This window comes from Aphelocoma coerulescens, chromosome 2 (assembly GCF_041296385.1).
Source record: "Aphelocoma coerulescens isolate FSJ_1873_10779 chromosome 2, UR_Acoe_1.0, whole genome shotgun sequence".
In the NCBI taxonomy this organism is placed as follows: domain Eukaryota; kingdom Metazoa; phylum Chordata; class Aves; order Passeriformes; family Corvidae; genus Aphelocoma; species Aphelocoma coerulescens.
The window spans coordinates 153,297,882-153,314,830 of NC_091015.1; positions in this window are offsets into that span (position 1 = coordinate 153,297,882).

Sequence of the window (16,949 nt, forward strand, 5' to 3'; positions counted from 1 at the left end):
TTACCTGCCTTCAGATGGTATTTCACTATACTTTTTCTGGGCCACAGAAGTTCCTGCTATCATTGTAGGTAATGGTCAAAACATCGTTTGTCATTCAGGTTAAATCCCTGGTAAAAGCTATCTCCAGTGTCTCCTTGTGGAGTAATGTTTTTGTAGGCACCAACATGGGGGAACTGGAGCCTCACTGGAGCCACTGACCACTGAGATCTGCAGTGCCCAGGGGTGGCACAAGCGGGGGCAGAGGAGGGAGAAGAGCATGATGAGCTCAGAGACACAGGTGAAACTGAGGAAGGTGGAGACATCCCAGGAAAGTGACAAAGCTGCATGAATAGTAAAAGGAAAAGCAAGAGAGGCTAGTGCTCAAATAATTGTACATGTTATGATTCATATACAAATGCCTGGAAAAGTTACTCTGAAATGGGTGATGCCAGCATTGCAATGAAATCAGAAATGGAATGGAATACATTGACAAGTATATAAGTAAAATACTACATATTATCAATACCTTTCCTTGACTCTGCATTGCTGAAAGACCTGTTGCCATTATAGTACTCAGACATATATATAAACCTCCCTCTGGATCTGCTTTTGAAATTACTTGATTCTCAGTTCCCATATTCCTTACACGCTCACACCCTGGAGGAATCAGTAGATTGCACAGGGTGTAAAAGTCATCCCAGACTCCTGCCTTCAACCTCTTTAATATTTGATGAAGAGTGTGGATACACCCTGATGCTTATCACAGTATCACCCAGTGTGGTTTAAGACCTGGTTGATTCTGTTATGTTAAGAAGGAAGGGATAAAAGAGATTGTAACCATAAGTGCTAGAATATAATGCATATGTTCATGTTAGAGTCAGACAAAGTTATTATACAGCTTATATGTTTCAGTAAATAAGGTTATTAACATTTCTTTGTTTTTCATACACAGGTCAATTAAAGTATACTCCTCCTACAGAGAATGATATAATACAATTTCAGTGTTAATTCATTCTCATCCTCCCTCATCATAAACCTTTCTTGCACAACCAAATTCACTCCAGGCTGTTCAGCCCTGCATGCATATCTTGAATTTCATTACAATCTTCAGTACAGAGCTCATCCAAGCTGTGAAAGAAGATATTTAATAAGTTCAGTACCTTCATGGTTCCAAGAGTTCCATCGTACAATTATATCATTATATCAGGCCATTCTGAGAGAACATTTGTTTAATTTTCATATGAAACACTTTTCAAACTCAGAGGAAGAGAAGAGAAGAGAAGAGAAGAGAAGAGAAGAGAAGAGAAGAGAAGAGAAGAGAAGAGAAGAGAAGAGAAGAGAAGAGAAGAGAAGAGAAGAGAAGAGAAGAGAAGAGAAGAGAAGAGAAGAGAAGAGAAGAGAAGAGAAAACTGTGTCTCAGTTGTGGCTGGCTAATAAGATAAAAAATATTTTATTTTATGAAGGGTTCTGCATACATGAACAGAACTTTCCATTCTTGACAGTGCCAGGTGGAAAGCTCATCTTTTCATGTTGCACTATTATTCTCACTTCCCTTAAGTATGATGTACAACCTGAACAGATGTAAGAAGCCTAAATCAACCCAAAACAAATCAATGGTTTCAGTGAAAGTGGTGGCTGTTTAACATTTCCCCAGAGATGATCAGCAGCACTTAAAACTGACTGCTATGTTACTAAACATCCCACAGTGTAACAGAGGAAACTTGCCCTTCATGATTTAATACTTACAAGATTCAATGAGCTTACTCTAAAATTCCTGCTTCACACTGAGAAAAAAAAATTAATTTAAAATATTTAATATTTTAATGGGTAACAGCTGGTTTTATTTTAAGTAGATGGCTATATATACAGCACAATACTATTTTTATCATCTTAATGCAACAAAGAATAAAAGAAGCAGTGATGTAGCAAATAATTATAAAAAATATTTCTAGGGAATGTTAATTCTCAGAGCGCTGGGCCTGAAGTGCAATGCTCGGTGCAATATAAAAGGGTAAACTAGAGGGCAGACTGCTCTGTTTTTCACCATTACATTCCTTTTCATGCCCAGAGCCCATTCGGTTGTACTGGCTGGAAAAAATAAAGGAAAACAAATCCAGGAGCTGTCCAGTCTCCAGAGCCACCATGACTTCCAAAAAAGGGTTGTACTGAGCTGGAGGCACAACCCTCTGGAGATAGTTACTTTATCACTTCATAAACATGCACTTTGATTACAATATCTATTCACTGCTTCAATCAGTACAATGATAGATTTATTGTTCCAGGGCTAAATATACTTTTGGCTTGAGGAAATAAAAGTGATTATGTTTCATTCAGAGGACCATTTGGACCACTTTCCTAGTCATGTTACATTTTGGTCGTGGAAAAGACATAATCAAAATAGCTGGAAATAAACAGCAAAACAGTGCATTGGATTTTTAGTTGTGTCCACTCATCAAATCTTTGTCTTTCTGCACTACTACCACCAAAAATGCTTCTGCACTAGCCATGTCAGCAGTTTGGATTTATGCTGTCTCTAAGGTCTCATTTGGACTTTGCCTACTGTCAGCAGCCCTTGCTGTCCCCGGGTTACTGCCTGCCCTTCTCCTGCAGAAGGTCTCTAGGTCAGTGGTGGTGTCTCCCTGTGGTGGGGGTAAAAGGGGTGGCCCTTTGTCAGAGAAGTTCACAGCCTATCTCACCATAATATTTCAAATTTCTTTAGGGAGATTTTTGTTGGGAGGCCATCCCAAACAGCCCTAGGCAGCTCAAGGATAGGAGTTTTAGACCTCCAAAGTTTAACAAGTATCAGAACTTCAGTGACCTCTGCAGCTGATGTCCAGGGATGGAAAACGGGAGTTTCTGTGTTCATCTCTTTCTCTTATAAAGCCGGAGGAATGTGGATTACCCGAGGCAAGTCAGGTGTCTGGGTGGTTGAGTCACCCAGTGACTCAGGGCATCCAGGTCCTGCAGGTCTTGCAGGCATTTGAAATACCTGGTTTGTCCGAGTTAGCAGGATCCTTTCTCTCTTTGAGGATCCCTGGTCATCCTAGTTATCCGAGGGACGCCACCGCCCGCAGCAACCCTGCCATGGCAGTCATCTCAATTACTCACCTCAGCCTGCTGTGGTTTGTAGGAAAATGCAGAATAAATACAATGGCACTGATAGAACCTGTTCTGAAAAGGTTGTGTACAAAGACACTCTTCAGAGCCCATATGTTTTGAATTATCTCTGTATTTCTAAAAATATGATCCTTATATATATATATATATATATATATATATATAACTGGAGAAGTTATTCACAATTTTTTTAACTTAACCTAAAAATGATCAAAATTGCTTTCCTAGTAAAAATTTAAATCCAATAAATTCAATTGACCCTTTAATTACCAGGTCAGCAAGTACTTGCCATTAGAACACAGTTTTATTCCAAGTAGTTATGCCTATCAAAGCTTTCCATTTGGATTTAAAGTAGGAAGCAGTGTGTGACTGACCATACTTGTAGGCAGTATTGCTATTGCTTTGTGAAATGTTAATTTCTTTAAAAGAAACTGATTCCCAGAAGTAGATAGCATGATAATTGGTAAAAAAGCTGGAAATACAGATTTTGTTTACAGACAATCTAGAAGAGCAGTGTAATCAATAAATAGCAGTGACAATAATTTTAATAGGAATAATAGAAACCTCTATGGCAACTAGTTCTAGAGTCAATACGTTAAAAAAAGCAACAACTTCTTTAGGTGTCTCAGTTCATTATTACTTTTTATGAATAATAGATGTTCTGTTCCTGAACTGCTCTTTCACACACCTTTTGTTTTTCCTGCTGTTCTGTACACTCCTCTCTAAGCTAGCATAGTGCAATACAATTTGTTGGATAACATTTGGAGTATCTTTAATACGGGAGCAACATGTCTCTTGAATTTACAAATAACATAGAGACTGCACTAAAATACCTGTGACCTTTCAATTCTCTGCACAGGCATCCAGTATGGTACTGTGAAATACCCCCATAGCTTGAAAAGAGTGTTGCTTCACAAAATTAAATGTAATTTTTGCAGGTAGAGAAGAGTAATTACCTGTAGACTGTGAATTCTTCAACATCTTGTACCATTAACAAGAAAACTGCTGCTGGTATACTATATCTATTGTTGACAAGTCATTTTACCTCCAAGTTATGGGAAATAAGAAAAAAAGAACTTCAGCCAACTAAAATAATTTTGATAATCACGTTCCAAATAGAAATTCCAATCCTATGCTATTGAAGTAAATGGGATTTTTGCCATCAAATCTGAAGGAGACTGAGCCTTGTATTTTTCAGTGAGTCAGAGTACTGACACGTCCCATATACTGTTGTTGACGATTCCTTAGACTTCCTAATGTTTCTCCTGTGTAGATTTGTTTTCTGGCTTTGGTGGCAACAACTGCTTTTAAAACCATGGCAACTCTCTTGGCAGTCTTCACACCTTTCATGATTCCCCTTTTTAACTCTAATGCTATTTCACAAAGAAGACAAATGGAGAGAAAGACAAAAGGAGGACTGAGTCCCCTGTTTCTGTGTATTCAAAAGTACCTCATGTTAACTCTCTTCTGGAATACTATTTCATTCTTTTAGCCTAACAGTCAAAAGGAAAACTGCCGAACCACAAAATAACATCCTGTCCTTTCTCTAGACCTTTGTAAACAGTTTGAGAAAATACCAAATTATGCATCTTAGTTTGTTTATTGCTTGGATCACAAGCTATCAAAATAGTCCATGTTTCAAAAATTTATTGAGCTGTGGAAAGTGTGAAACTGCTACCAGCCCCATTCTGAATTTTTCTTATAAAACCAGATAATATCAACAACAACAGATGATTAAGCAAAACTGAGAATTTCACCCAGGGCAAAATTTCTCCACAAGTTCCCGAAAGAACAAAGATTTTTGTCATGGGCAACAACTCAGTCATTTTACCAGACAATGCAATTATTCTGTGGCAAAATCTGATAGGGGATTGCTCTGGAATGGAGAAAAACTAGTTTTCTTTGGTGCTTAAAAAAATAAATATGTAAGTGAACTAACCATACGATTTTTTTCTCTATGTGTGGCATTATCAGGCTGTGTAGCAACAAGTGCTTTGACACAAATCTCTTTTATCAGAAATACAGTAGTAGATCATCATTAATTCCTACCATGATAGCAAAAATATGACCAGATTGGTCTGGTCTCTGAATATTGAATAAATTAAGTAATGCAAATAGTGCTATTAATGAAATAGCACCATGGTAAAGTTAGGTATAAATAGACCACTTCACAATGCTATTTAGTTGTCATTAAAAAAAAAAGTCTTGTTTTCATAGCACATAAAATAATCCTTTCACCAAATATTTGCAGGTCAAATTATGTAGAGGCAAAGAAGAGTTGGAAGGCCCTGACTGGGAAAATCAGGAAAGCTTCAGATATTTTTCTCTCTGCTGAAATAAAGAGTCTGTGTCAGAGCAGGGAAAGAATGTCCACAGCCTTTATTTAGTGCATTTAAGACTAGACAGTTCAAGTTGATGTAAATTGACAGTAAGATTTCCTCAAAAACACCAATGTGCATTGCAGTGTGCCTTACTCCACAAAAGCATAAACATTAGAAATGAATGGTACATAGAAGAATAATGGCTGCAACTGTTTCTAACCTTTCCTGCAATACAGAAACCCTGAAATGCCTCTGACAGTTCATGTGTTTTGTGGAGTTCTGCACATCACAGCACTGCAGCAGATGAAGCTCAGCATAGAATCCACCCAGAGAGAGTCCTTAAATTTCCATCATTATGGATCAAGTTAAAGACCTTGCTACTTTTGAGAAGAAAGAAGTTAGCTTCTTCCAAGGCACTCTATTGAAAAGAGAAAGGAATATAAGAAAGTGTGCAGTCTTACATGACATTGTCAGAGGAACTTTCCCACACAGAGATCTTATTATTCAGCTACTATTTATACTGGAGGAACTCCACTGAGGTCAATAGACTAGCCCAGATACAATACCAATAAAATTCTTGTGTTAATAATAGAGCAATTCTCTGAACCTGATGAGGTTCCTTGACAGAGAACTGACAGAAGTGAAGGTGTCATTGTGTCCTCTAGTCCTTCCTATACCTGGTTGATATTTGGTGAAATCAGGGTTTGTGACTTTGGGTTGAGTGTTGAAGCCATAAACAAGCAGTTCCTATTTACTTGCTTACAATATAAGCAATTGTACCATACACTTGTTTATGGCCTTCACAAAACATTATTTATACATACATATTAGAAGTATTTATTCATGAAAAAACATAGTATTATATATATATATGCATGTACATATATCACCAACAGATATAGAAGCTCACCGTAGCTCTCATTAAGTCCATTGGAAATGGCATCAGACCTTGTGGAAAGAATAGCTACCTACATTTTCTTTGCAGTGACTACATGTACACTATGATCTTCAGCTTTCAGAGATTTTAATGATGATCAACACTTAAATTAATGTCTTTGAAAAGCCACTCTACCTGTTTGATAAAACACGCTGTACAAACAAGTCTGGTTAATTGTTGCTGTGAATTCAACTTTATGCTTGCTCTAGTAAAAATCTGTCTTGTTTAAGCACAACAGTTGTGGATTTAATTAAATATGTTGCTTAGTGAAGCATCTGTTTAAAACATTAATGAATGACAGCTCCTCTGAGACCTCCATATGTAAAGGTTTTTCACTTCATAACCCAACCTTAAAATGTGCTTTAGAAGTTATAAGCCATTAGTTCATTCTTTGTTTTGGGCAGATTTTTCATAATTAGAAGGTACTTCTTCTCTGTGTTAATTTATTTTAAAAAATCTTGTTTTTCTAAAATAAAATTTTAAAAATCAGGGATTCAAGTTTTAATCTCACTAATCAATAGTAATGCAGAGATACTCCAAAAAGTCAGAGGAGTGAATTCCTTTCTTACTGCATTTGCCGAAGTGCAAATGAATATTCCTCTCTTATTGTGCTTATAGACTCCCAAGTATATACCCTCTAGGGGACACCTCACTTCCAGGCCACATCCTAGCAGATTTAAACTGGGAGTGCACCAATAGAAAGTTACGGTGAGGAAGAGGTGAATTGCACTCTCAGCACCTTCATACCATGGCACAAAGGCAGCAGTATTATGAATGAACTTCAGGAGGTTTGCATCAAGATATGAAGTCAGTTCAAGCCCAGAGCAGTGTCCAAATGCTGCATTTTACTATGCTCTTGATCAGTAAAGGGAATTTGGGGGGGCAGGGGGGTGGGAAGTAAGAACCATCTACAACCACTACATGTAAGATTGTCTAAAGATGACTTGGCTGCAGACTAACCCAAAGAGATTCTTGACACAATTGTCACTAACCTGATTTTATTTAGGAAGACACAGAAAATAAATGGGGATAAACCATATTCTGACACACAAGGAGTGTCTCAGCCCTAATTAGAGGTAAGAAACACTGGTATTCCAGGTCTTTGAAGCTCATTCAAGGAGTAAGTGAAGTTGTAGTTATCCAGAGCTGTTCATGTGCCCCCGGTTATCATCCAAATGGGTCCCTAAAATATAACAGTGAGAACTATCTGGGTAAAAAAGGAAAAATTCTTGAGCCACCTAGGCTAAATTTAGTAGCATATTTTGGTAAAAACATTCATGCATAGCTTTGGCCAACACAGCACCCTTTCAACACTCAAGTCCTTCCAATCATCTGGATTTCCTAGAATGTCTAGCCTTCCAAAGTGTTTACTTGTAAAGCTCTTCAGGAGAAAGACTGTCTTTATTTGTGCTTAGTATAGTATTTATGGATGTCTTTCAAAAATAGGAAAGGGAAAAAGATATAAGAGGTGTTCAAACTCTGCTGACTCAAAAGCCAAAAGAGTCAAAATGATAAATGAACCTGCTTTTGCTAAGCTCAGAAAAAAAAATGGATGGGCATCTTGCACTATAGGTGAAAAGAAACCTTCTTCTTTACAGCTTAAATAGCAAGTGACCAATCTCTTTTATGAGATTTTTTTCTGAGTACCCAAATTCACCATGAAAATGTCTTTCCACTAAATGTTATAATCAAAGTGGACATCAGACCTCTCATTTCTTACAGAAAAGCTACAAATATATTTAGGTCTGGTGTCAGAAACATTGAGAGACAGCAATATTGCCTTCATTTGAACACTAGCCAATCTAGACGAGGCTCTCCGAAATGATTTTTCCACATTTTCTCTGCTGTGGAAATAATGATAATAATTTAATTGTTCAAAACAGGTAATAAGTACAGTTATTTACTCTGAAAAGTATAAAATTATGAGACTCTCTGCATATATTTTTTGTTGTGTGGGTTTTTTATATTCATAAAATATAACATACAGGAGGAATTTCAGGTTCCTCTTAGTTATTGAATTGATAACATTCTATTTGGGCATAAGATACGGCTTTGAAAAAAGAAAATTCTAAATGTTCTGTGCTCTGGGATTTTTTTCCTTGCATGTTTTATAGAACTAGAATAATATCAAAACAAATGCCAAAAAATACCTTGAAAAATTAATGTTTTCCATTCACTTAGTAATAGACATGTTTTTAAGTGGTATGAATCAAATGGCTTTACCAAGGAATGGAATATAATAAACTTTATTTTACAAACAGGAAAACTGAGGAATAAGAATATTTAAATGGTTTACCAGCAGTCTTCAGGAAAGTGTGAAGGAGCCTTTTGAGGTCCAGCTCAGTGTTATTCGTCATTGGTCTATTAAATGCTGCTGCTATTTTGTGCAAATCAGCTATTACAACATACTCAGCCGTGGAAATAACACAAATCTTTTATTTTCAACATCAGACAAAACCAAAGACATATCTATTATATGAGAATAAGAATCTTAACTCACTTTTCATTGCTAAAATAGTCTTTCAGAAGGTCACAGAATTCACCCTGATAAGATCTGATTTCTAATTAAAAGACTTTTATAAAACAAAACATACTTTCCTCTGAGAAAGCAAAACCAAAAATTCCAGAGAGCATCTTTAAGATGTTTTACAATTCTGACCTCAACAGACAAAGAACAGAAACTCAATTAGTGGTGAAAATCTTTGATTCCATTTTGGCATTTATATTATGGGAAGAAGGGAAATATATACACTTCAAATCTTTTATACATATGATCTTCCTAATCCAATTTGTGACTAGAGTATCAGCTTGGATTTTGTTTTTCACTGGATATGTCTAGGCTAACCTAGGCTTAAAATTAAATTCTCAAGGGAATTTTGGGTTGTAATGCAACCATCTATGCACCACGTTTGCATCTAGAAGGCCTTCTCTGCTACCCATAGCTATGACCACAGGGAATGTGTGAGCAGCTGCCAGTGACAGAAGAATGTGCCATTAAAGCCATCCCCTGACACAGTGGAAGAAGGCCAGTAGGCTTTATAAGCAGTTTGCTATGCACCTCAGGCCCTCTGCTGCCACCAAGAAAAAGCTGACTAAAAATATGAGATTGTTCTGTTGGAAAACTGAGTGGGAGAAAACCTTCCTCATTTGGAAGATATGTTAGCTCTGTGGCCAAGCAGATGATACAGCTTCTCTTGTGAGAACATGACATGGTACAGGCAAAGGAGTGCCTCAAATTGATAAAGAAATGCAGCTTAAACCCTTGTCCTTGAACAGCAATGAAAACTTCCCACTCAGTACTCCTAAGTGCCATTGTTGTGTCTGGCATTTGGATTTGTGATCTATGAGATTTAGATCTTAGATCTATGAGAATTATTGAACAGAGCCTCCCTGGACCCTTGGTACTGAAGATCAACATTTCCCATTCCTAACCTGCACAACAAATCATCTGGTCCCTACATAGATCTGAAGGGCTGAACACACTTCTTGGACCTGTGAAACCTTTTCCTTCCAATAGTGACAGGACAAAAGGGAGTAATTTTAAACTGAAAGAGAGGAGATTCAAATTAGATATTAGGAAAAAATTCTTTACTGTGGGGATGATGAGGAACAGGTTGCCCAGAGTAGTTGTGGATATCCCATCCCTGAAAGTGTTCAAGGCCAGGTTGGATGGAGCTCTGAGCAACCTGGTCTAATGAAAACTGTCCCTACTCATTATCTTTAAGGTCCCTTCCAACCCAAACCATTCTATGATTCTATGTGGGAAACATGACTAATTTCTTTTTTCTTTTGCCTGATTCAAAAGCCTCTGTAGGCAGTGGAAATATGAACATTCAGATCCCTAAGGCTTGTTTGTTTGCTTTTTGATGATTTTTTAGAAGACCATTAAAGATCTACGGTGTAATTATAGACTACTTCTGATATTAATTGAAGAAACACAATGTTAAGTCCTTCCTAAATTAATATTTTTTTTTCCTATGTGAAACAAATGGAAAAGTCTGTTATTTAAACCATAATTAGGTATATACTTTTTCCTCACATATTCAATGCATGGAATACTGCTTTCACTTATCCATAAAGTTTTAGAAAAAGTAAAGTGCACGAAATCTGCTAAAAATACTCTAGAAGAAATAATTTTTAAATCTTCTTAAATAAACCTCAAAAGGAACTCTGCAGAAACCATTTATCTCTTTTGTATGTAACTTTAGATTTGACTGTTAAGCTAAAATAAATAAAATATTCTTTTTTATTTGTCATAGAGCAAAAAGGTGCACAGAACTGATTGGAACTTGCATTTTGGTTCATGCCCATGTCTTATTGAAAATTTTCTGCATTACTTTCAGTGGAAATAAAAAGAGCTACTCTGTCACAGGAATTACATTTGTAAGGAAAACTGCCAGGACTGATCTAATACTGATAAAAACAAATATTGGTGTGAATTTATGGACTAAATTCACAGCACAATCTCACAGCATTTTACCCAAGACGTAGTTTTATAATTCAGAGGAGACCAAACCCAGTGACTAAATAAATATAAAATGCACTTTACTTTACAGGTCATAACTAAAGTATGTTGGCAGATATGGTCAGTGATGCACCAACCAACTTTGTCTAAGCACTCATACATGACCTGGGAATTAAACAGAAAGCAGCTTACTTTTCAGCTAAAAATCTCCAGGAGACCCTGTCAGAGTCATTCATTCACACCTCAGTAGAAAACTATGTCTGCTGAATTCAGTGCTTTCCTGATAGTTGTTTCTTTTCCAAGTGCCAGTGGATTATCAGCTTCATTTGAAGTTTTAGTAATACAATTAATCTTTTTAGAGATTCTAGTCCACTTTCTGATCTTTTCAGAAGTACTAGCGGTGAGGCATAATTTAGAAAACAAAATGAATTCTCTACTAGACTGGCCTCATGCCCTACCTTCATTAGAGCAGTGGGACCATTTTGCTTCCTAGAGCTGAATTTTGAGAACTGTGAGTATCTCATTACGCCGTTACCATCTGGAACACCCTGTGTGCAGCAAAGGTTGGAGCCAATGAGTTATGGTTGGAGGTGGAACACAGACCAAAGCAAGGGAGGCAAAATTCAGTTTTAAGACAGAATATCCCTTTCTCTGCCACATAATTTGATATATTATTTCTGTAATCCACATGCAGCCTCTGTCATTCAGGAGGTAGAACAATGAACCATTGGTGGAAGGGATGTAGTCCTTTGGGAAAAACTACTTGAGAAAGCCAAATAATTCTCAACCAATCAGCAAGAGTAGGCTAAAAGAAGAGCAAAAACTGTAAAAAAGAAAAATAGTCTTAGTCATGGATACAAAGAAGAGGACTTGCATAGAATTGTGTTCCTGGTGATTAGGACTGGAAGAGATAGCTAGACTATCTACTGTAACTTCTTGCAGAAGAATGGCCATAGAAATACATCCAGTCATGAAATTAATCTAAGTGACTGTTTTTCTTCACTGTGTGAAGTAAAATCAGTGGTGTTTCATGTTTATTTTTATTCAAGAACATTAACTCTGTAGAAGTTATCTACAGTAAGTATTGCATCCACACAGACTTGATCAATGGATTCCACGTGTTCTATATAGAATGGAATCAATTAGTTAAGGCTGTATTGATTGTCGTCATTTACTCCTGCTCAGCTCCTTCCCCACACAGATTTACAGGTGCACAGACTCCTTTCACTGGCAATGCAGCTTTGATCATGTGGACAAATGTCCCCAAACATAGTGAAAGAACAGAATGAAGGAGGGAAAAGATTGGGGTTTTTTCCTGTGCTCTTTACTTCTTTAAGTGACTATGTATGTGATATTGTAATTGGCAATTACTCCTTCAGCAGGACAAAATTGAATAATCACCTTGAAACCCCTCTGCAAGAGGATACCACCAATGCCCCAACAGTTCTGGAAAACAGTATCAAAGAGGAGGTCACTGTGGCAGGGGGTTCCATGCATTTGCTCTGTGTGGCTCCTGCCATGAGAAAGAATAAAGACCTATAGGCCAGACAGGAAACATCACACCAGACTTGGTAAGTCAGACAGACATATTTTTGCATTGTTTGGGACTATCAAAATATTATTCACATCACAGCTGAAATGCAGGAGATGTGGTACTGAAAATTTTTAACATTTATATTGAATCATGGTAGTGAGCTTACCCCAGCCAAGCCCCCAGGAGCTAAGGCCCCAGCCAATTGCTAGCTCCCCCAGCAGGGTGGGGGAGAGAATCATTAGGGCAAAAGTGAGAAAAACTTGCAGTTTAAGATAAAGACACTTTAAGAAGTGAAGAAAAAAGAAAAAAAAAAAAAAAGTGATGTAAAGACAATCACTCTCCACCTCCCATGAGCAGAAAAAGGCCCAGAGAGTCTCAGAGCAACATAGGTAGTATTAGAGCTCTTTTATATTCATGACAGAAGTGGAGAAGTGAGGCACAAGTTAGAGTCAGAATCACAAAAAGATCCGTTTCTTTCCTACACTTATAAGTTCCTTTCGCTGTTCTTACAGTGACCTGTGCCTCTGTCAGCAGACAAGCCCAGCACACTAAGAGAACTGGCTGACAGAACTATTTCTAGGAAATCTATATGACATCTAGGAGTGTCAAAACCTGAAAACTCTTTTCTCTCTAGAATTATGTTGATGCCAGGGCTTTTGCTGGGAAAGCTCTGACATTTAGAGAACACACCAGGCATCTAAAATCATGGTCTGCTGAGTAAGCACAAAATGTAACTCATCAAACTTCCTTTTCAGATGTACCTAAAGTGACTAAGGATTTCATTTAGGATACCTAAGGCCAAGTTTCCTCATCATCCATCCCTGCACTGGGACCACTTTCCTGAAGACTATAAGGTCTCCTAAGATGGGAACCCAGGGATAATGTGAAGGAAAGAGTTGCCAAATATGGCAATTGCCTCCAAAGTAAGAATTCCCAAAATCTTGTTGCTATTAGGAAAACTACTGTCATGGCAGAAGGACCCATCATCTGACAGGGAAGGGATGGCAGAGAACATACCGTTAAGAAATTATTAAATATTTGTCATGTTCACATTAAGTTCCAACTTCTGCCAATAGCAGCAGAGCAGCTTAAGAATGACCTTAACTGCCCTAAAATCTGTACCTGAATGAGGTCATGACCAAGTAGCAATGATGTTCCTCCTTGTGAGTGAGCAGCTCTAGCATTTGTTCTATCCCAGCTGCCAAACTTGGCAGCTGTGCTGAACTGCAAGTTCCTATTCAGATCCTATCATCTCTGTTACTCCACACACCTTCCCTCGCAGTTGTGTCCTGAACTAGTCCAGGATCTTTCTGTGCGACCTCTTGTAAGAGCATCCAAGGAACAGAAGGAGAGTTCTGGTGAGTTCCTTTCTTAACCCCTTCATCTGAGTAGATGGAGCACAGGTTTTGTGCAGGATGTCAAAACTGGTTGCAAATTGGAAAACAGAGACAGAGCCCATTCCTGGGATAAAGCTCATCTTGAAGCTGCACCCTGACACCTTCATCCCTTGCTGACCTATTCCTTGGATTACATAGCCCCAGACACAAGTTTAGAGTGGAACAGCTTTTCTTTGGCTTATTGCAGAACATATGGAAAGAACGAGCTGGGATCCAGAACATCTACACTGCCTTCCTACCAAAAAACTCCACTGCCTCTGAAGCAACCATCCTGGTTGCTAATGAGCACACGGACAATTTTAAGCGGTCATCTTCTGGGGGGGAGGGCATGGCTGGACCTATCTGTCTGGAAGCTGCTGTGTTCTTCTTAGGAGATGCCAGAGACTGCTGGTGACACAGGGGTCACAAGACCTGTGGTTACAGAGCTGAAGGGTGTGAACTCACTCACTCATTTCTCTTCTGTCTTTCCTTTTTTGTGGCCAGGCAGCCCCTCTCAGCACACAGACCTCCTCCTGGTTTGATGGAAGCTGGCATCCATGGCACTGAGATATGCACACAGACATCTGGACCAGAAGCACAAGAGAAAACAAGCTTAGTGGGAAACCACTTCAGGCTGAATCATGAACTTGAGTGGAACAGCTGAGGAGGGGAAGGAATTGTTTGACAATGGCCAACCCTGGGAGTGAAAGCCATGGGAAGGTAAAGCCTCTGTGAGAAAGACAGTGGGATTTCTTTCTCATTTATTACTGTTGAACTGTTTTATTTATGGGGCAGAATGACCTCTGCTGTTCTTCATACTGCACTCAGGCAGAAGAAGGGAACCTAGGCTCCCATGAGAATTTCCTAAACAAACACTGTAATTACTTGGGGGAATAAAGATGAGGGCTGGTTACAAAAAAAAATGAGTGGGAGATTAAATTGTTAAGTGGCAGATGAAATCCAATGTAGGTAAAGGAAAAATGTTACATTCAGTGAGAAACAATCCTACTTTCACATTCATTAAGCAGTGGTCAGAGAGATTTTGAAGTTGTTATAGAGAGAACTGTGAAAAAACAGCAACTCAGTGCTCAGGATCAAGGCCTGCTATCGATGTTCCTGTGATGTGCATGTTCTGTCCTCTGCCCATGAACTCTGCATTTGATGGCTACAATCATCTCACTATTAATACTTGATAATGGAATTTATAATGAGGTATCAGTAGTCCAAGCCCCAAAGACCAAATTTATTCCAATTTAAATGAAAATTTTCCTACCTCATCTACTAAAAATATTTGGATGCAGCAGTTTTCAGAAGCCTCCATTTAAAATGTAAAGCTCAGGTGAAGTCTCTATGCCAACGACACCTTCGATATGATCAATAAAGAAACAGAGTTTAAAGTTGTTCAAATATTTAAATTGTACCTTTATTGTGATTTACCTGGCAGTATCTAAAGTTTTTGATAAGCATAGTAATTCAGTTCTGATACTCTTAAAATTATATTAAATTCTCCCAAAGCAGAAAAAGTAATATATTAATACACTTTGATTTGAACACTTCCGTTCTTTTCTTAGTAATGTAATACAATAACAGACCTTGTTGCTAATCTTAGAGTGTTTATGTAAGCAGGTACAAAAATAATAATTAAAATAAATTCTCAAAGTTCTAAATTATTGTTGGGTTTAATCTTTGAAAGAGACATTTTAATAAAAGAACTGAATGTCTAGTCTTTGTGGACTAAATCTTATAGTGTCTGGCCAGTCTTCTTGCTTATTTTTCACCTTCTTCAACACCCTGTTAGTTGCTAATGGCTCACATGTTTGCCTTCTGCAAAGTTTTGTTTGAGTGTAGCCCTAACACTTTTTAGGGCCAGTGCTATTTTTAGTTATCAATTAATTATGTTTTCATTTTTCATGCCCACAAACTCCTCAAAACTTCTTCAAAAGTCCAGCACTGTCAGGGAATTTTGAAAAACAGAATTTTCCTAACTATTCTTTAAGTCTTGTTATGAAAATTATGGAGTGCTTACAAATACAAATGCAAAATTCCCTTCAGAGTCATAAATTCAGCCATAGTTTCAATCCCAAGTATTTTGAAAACGAAAGATAGCAGAGGCACAGCAAACAAAAGGAGTGAAGAGACAATTGACAATAATATAATACCTTGACTGTTTTTTTTAAATCTGCATCAGGCTACATTATTCAGGCTCAACATAAGGGGAACAGTAGAGAGATTTCAGATATGATGTATTTTTATTGCCATGTTTTACTTTAATGTGCCATTTTTTGGGCAATAAACAGCAAGCACTCTGGCTTAAGCATTTAAGACATGGAATATTCACCTCTATCTATCATTAGTGCATGGACGTTTGAGGTAGAAAAATCTGAGTTTAGGAACAAGAACAAGGTAATAAGTAATTTTCTAATGGCCATACAGGAAGCCAGTGGCAGAGACTCTCCAGCAGGTAATCTCCTAAATACCTGCTTACTCAATCTTCCACTGTTGCCATACAGTTTTATTTCTCATGTCTTTCCCAAAGAAGACAAAATTGGAAAAAAACTTAGTTGTACATTTAAAATACTGGTTTTCAACAGTACTCAATTCTCTTTTCTTAGCATTTTTTTTCATATATATGTAACAAAATTATTTAAATATATCCACAAATGTAAAGAATTATCGGTTTCAAATTTTTTACTTCTTTTCAAGTTATCTTTGATGTCTGTGACCAGAACCCCAGTGCTGCTGCAGCCACGGCTTGAAGTACTTTCCCCAAGACTTGTGCCATTTCAAACATTCCCTTAATATTAAAATAAATGAAAATCAGGAGGTATCTAATTTTCCTGGTTTTGATTTTGTTAATAAAAAGTGAAAGGTTAAAATGGAGCAAACCATTCCTTATAGCCATAGCAGTACCAAATCTTCAAAGATGACTTGGAAATGAAAGGCTAAAAAACAAGTTACAATAAAGCACAATATTTAAAATAATTTCAGGACCTCCGTTTCCACTGAACTTAATGGGAGTTTGGTGATGACTTAGCTCCTCATAAAATCAGGCCCAGTCTGAATAAAAGCATATGAGGATTCTGCAGCAAGGCCAATAACAAGTATGTGTTTTGCTGCAATATGCATTTTGTAAAGGGATGATGCTTGGAAAACAGCACTTGTGCCTATTTTTAATGCAGCCACCCAGTCCAACAGATTTAAATTCACTGAGGACAATATG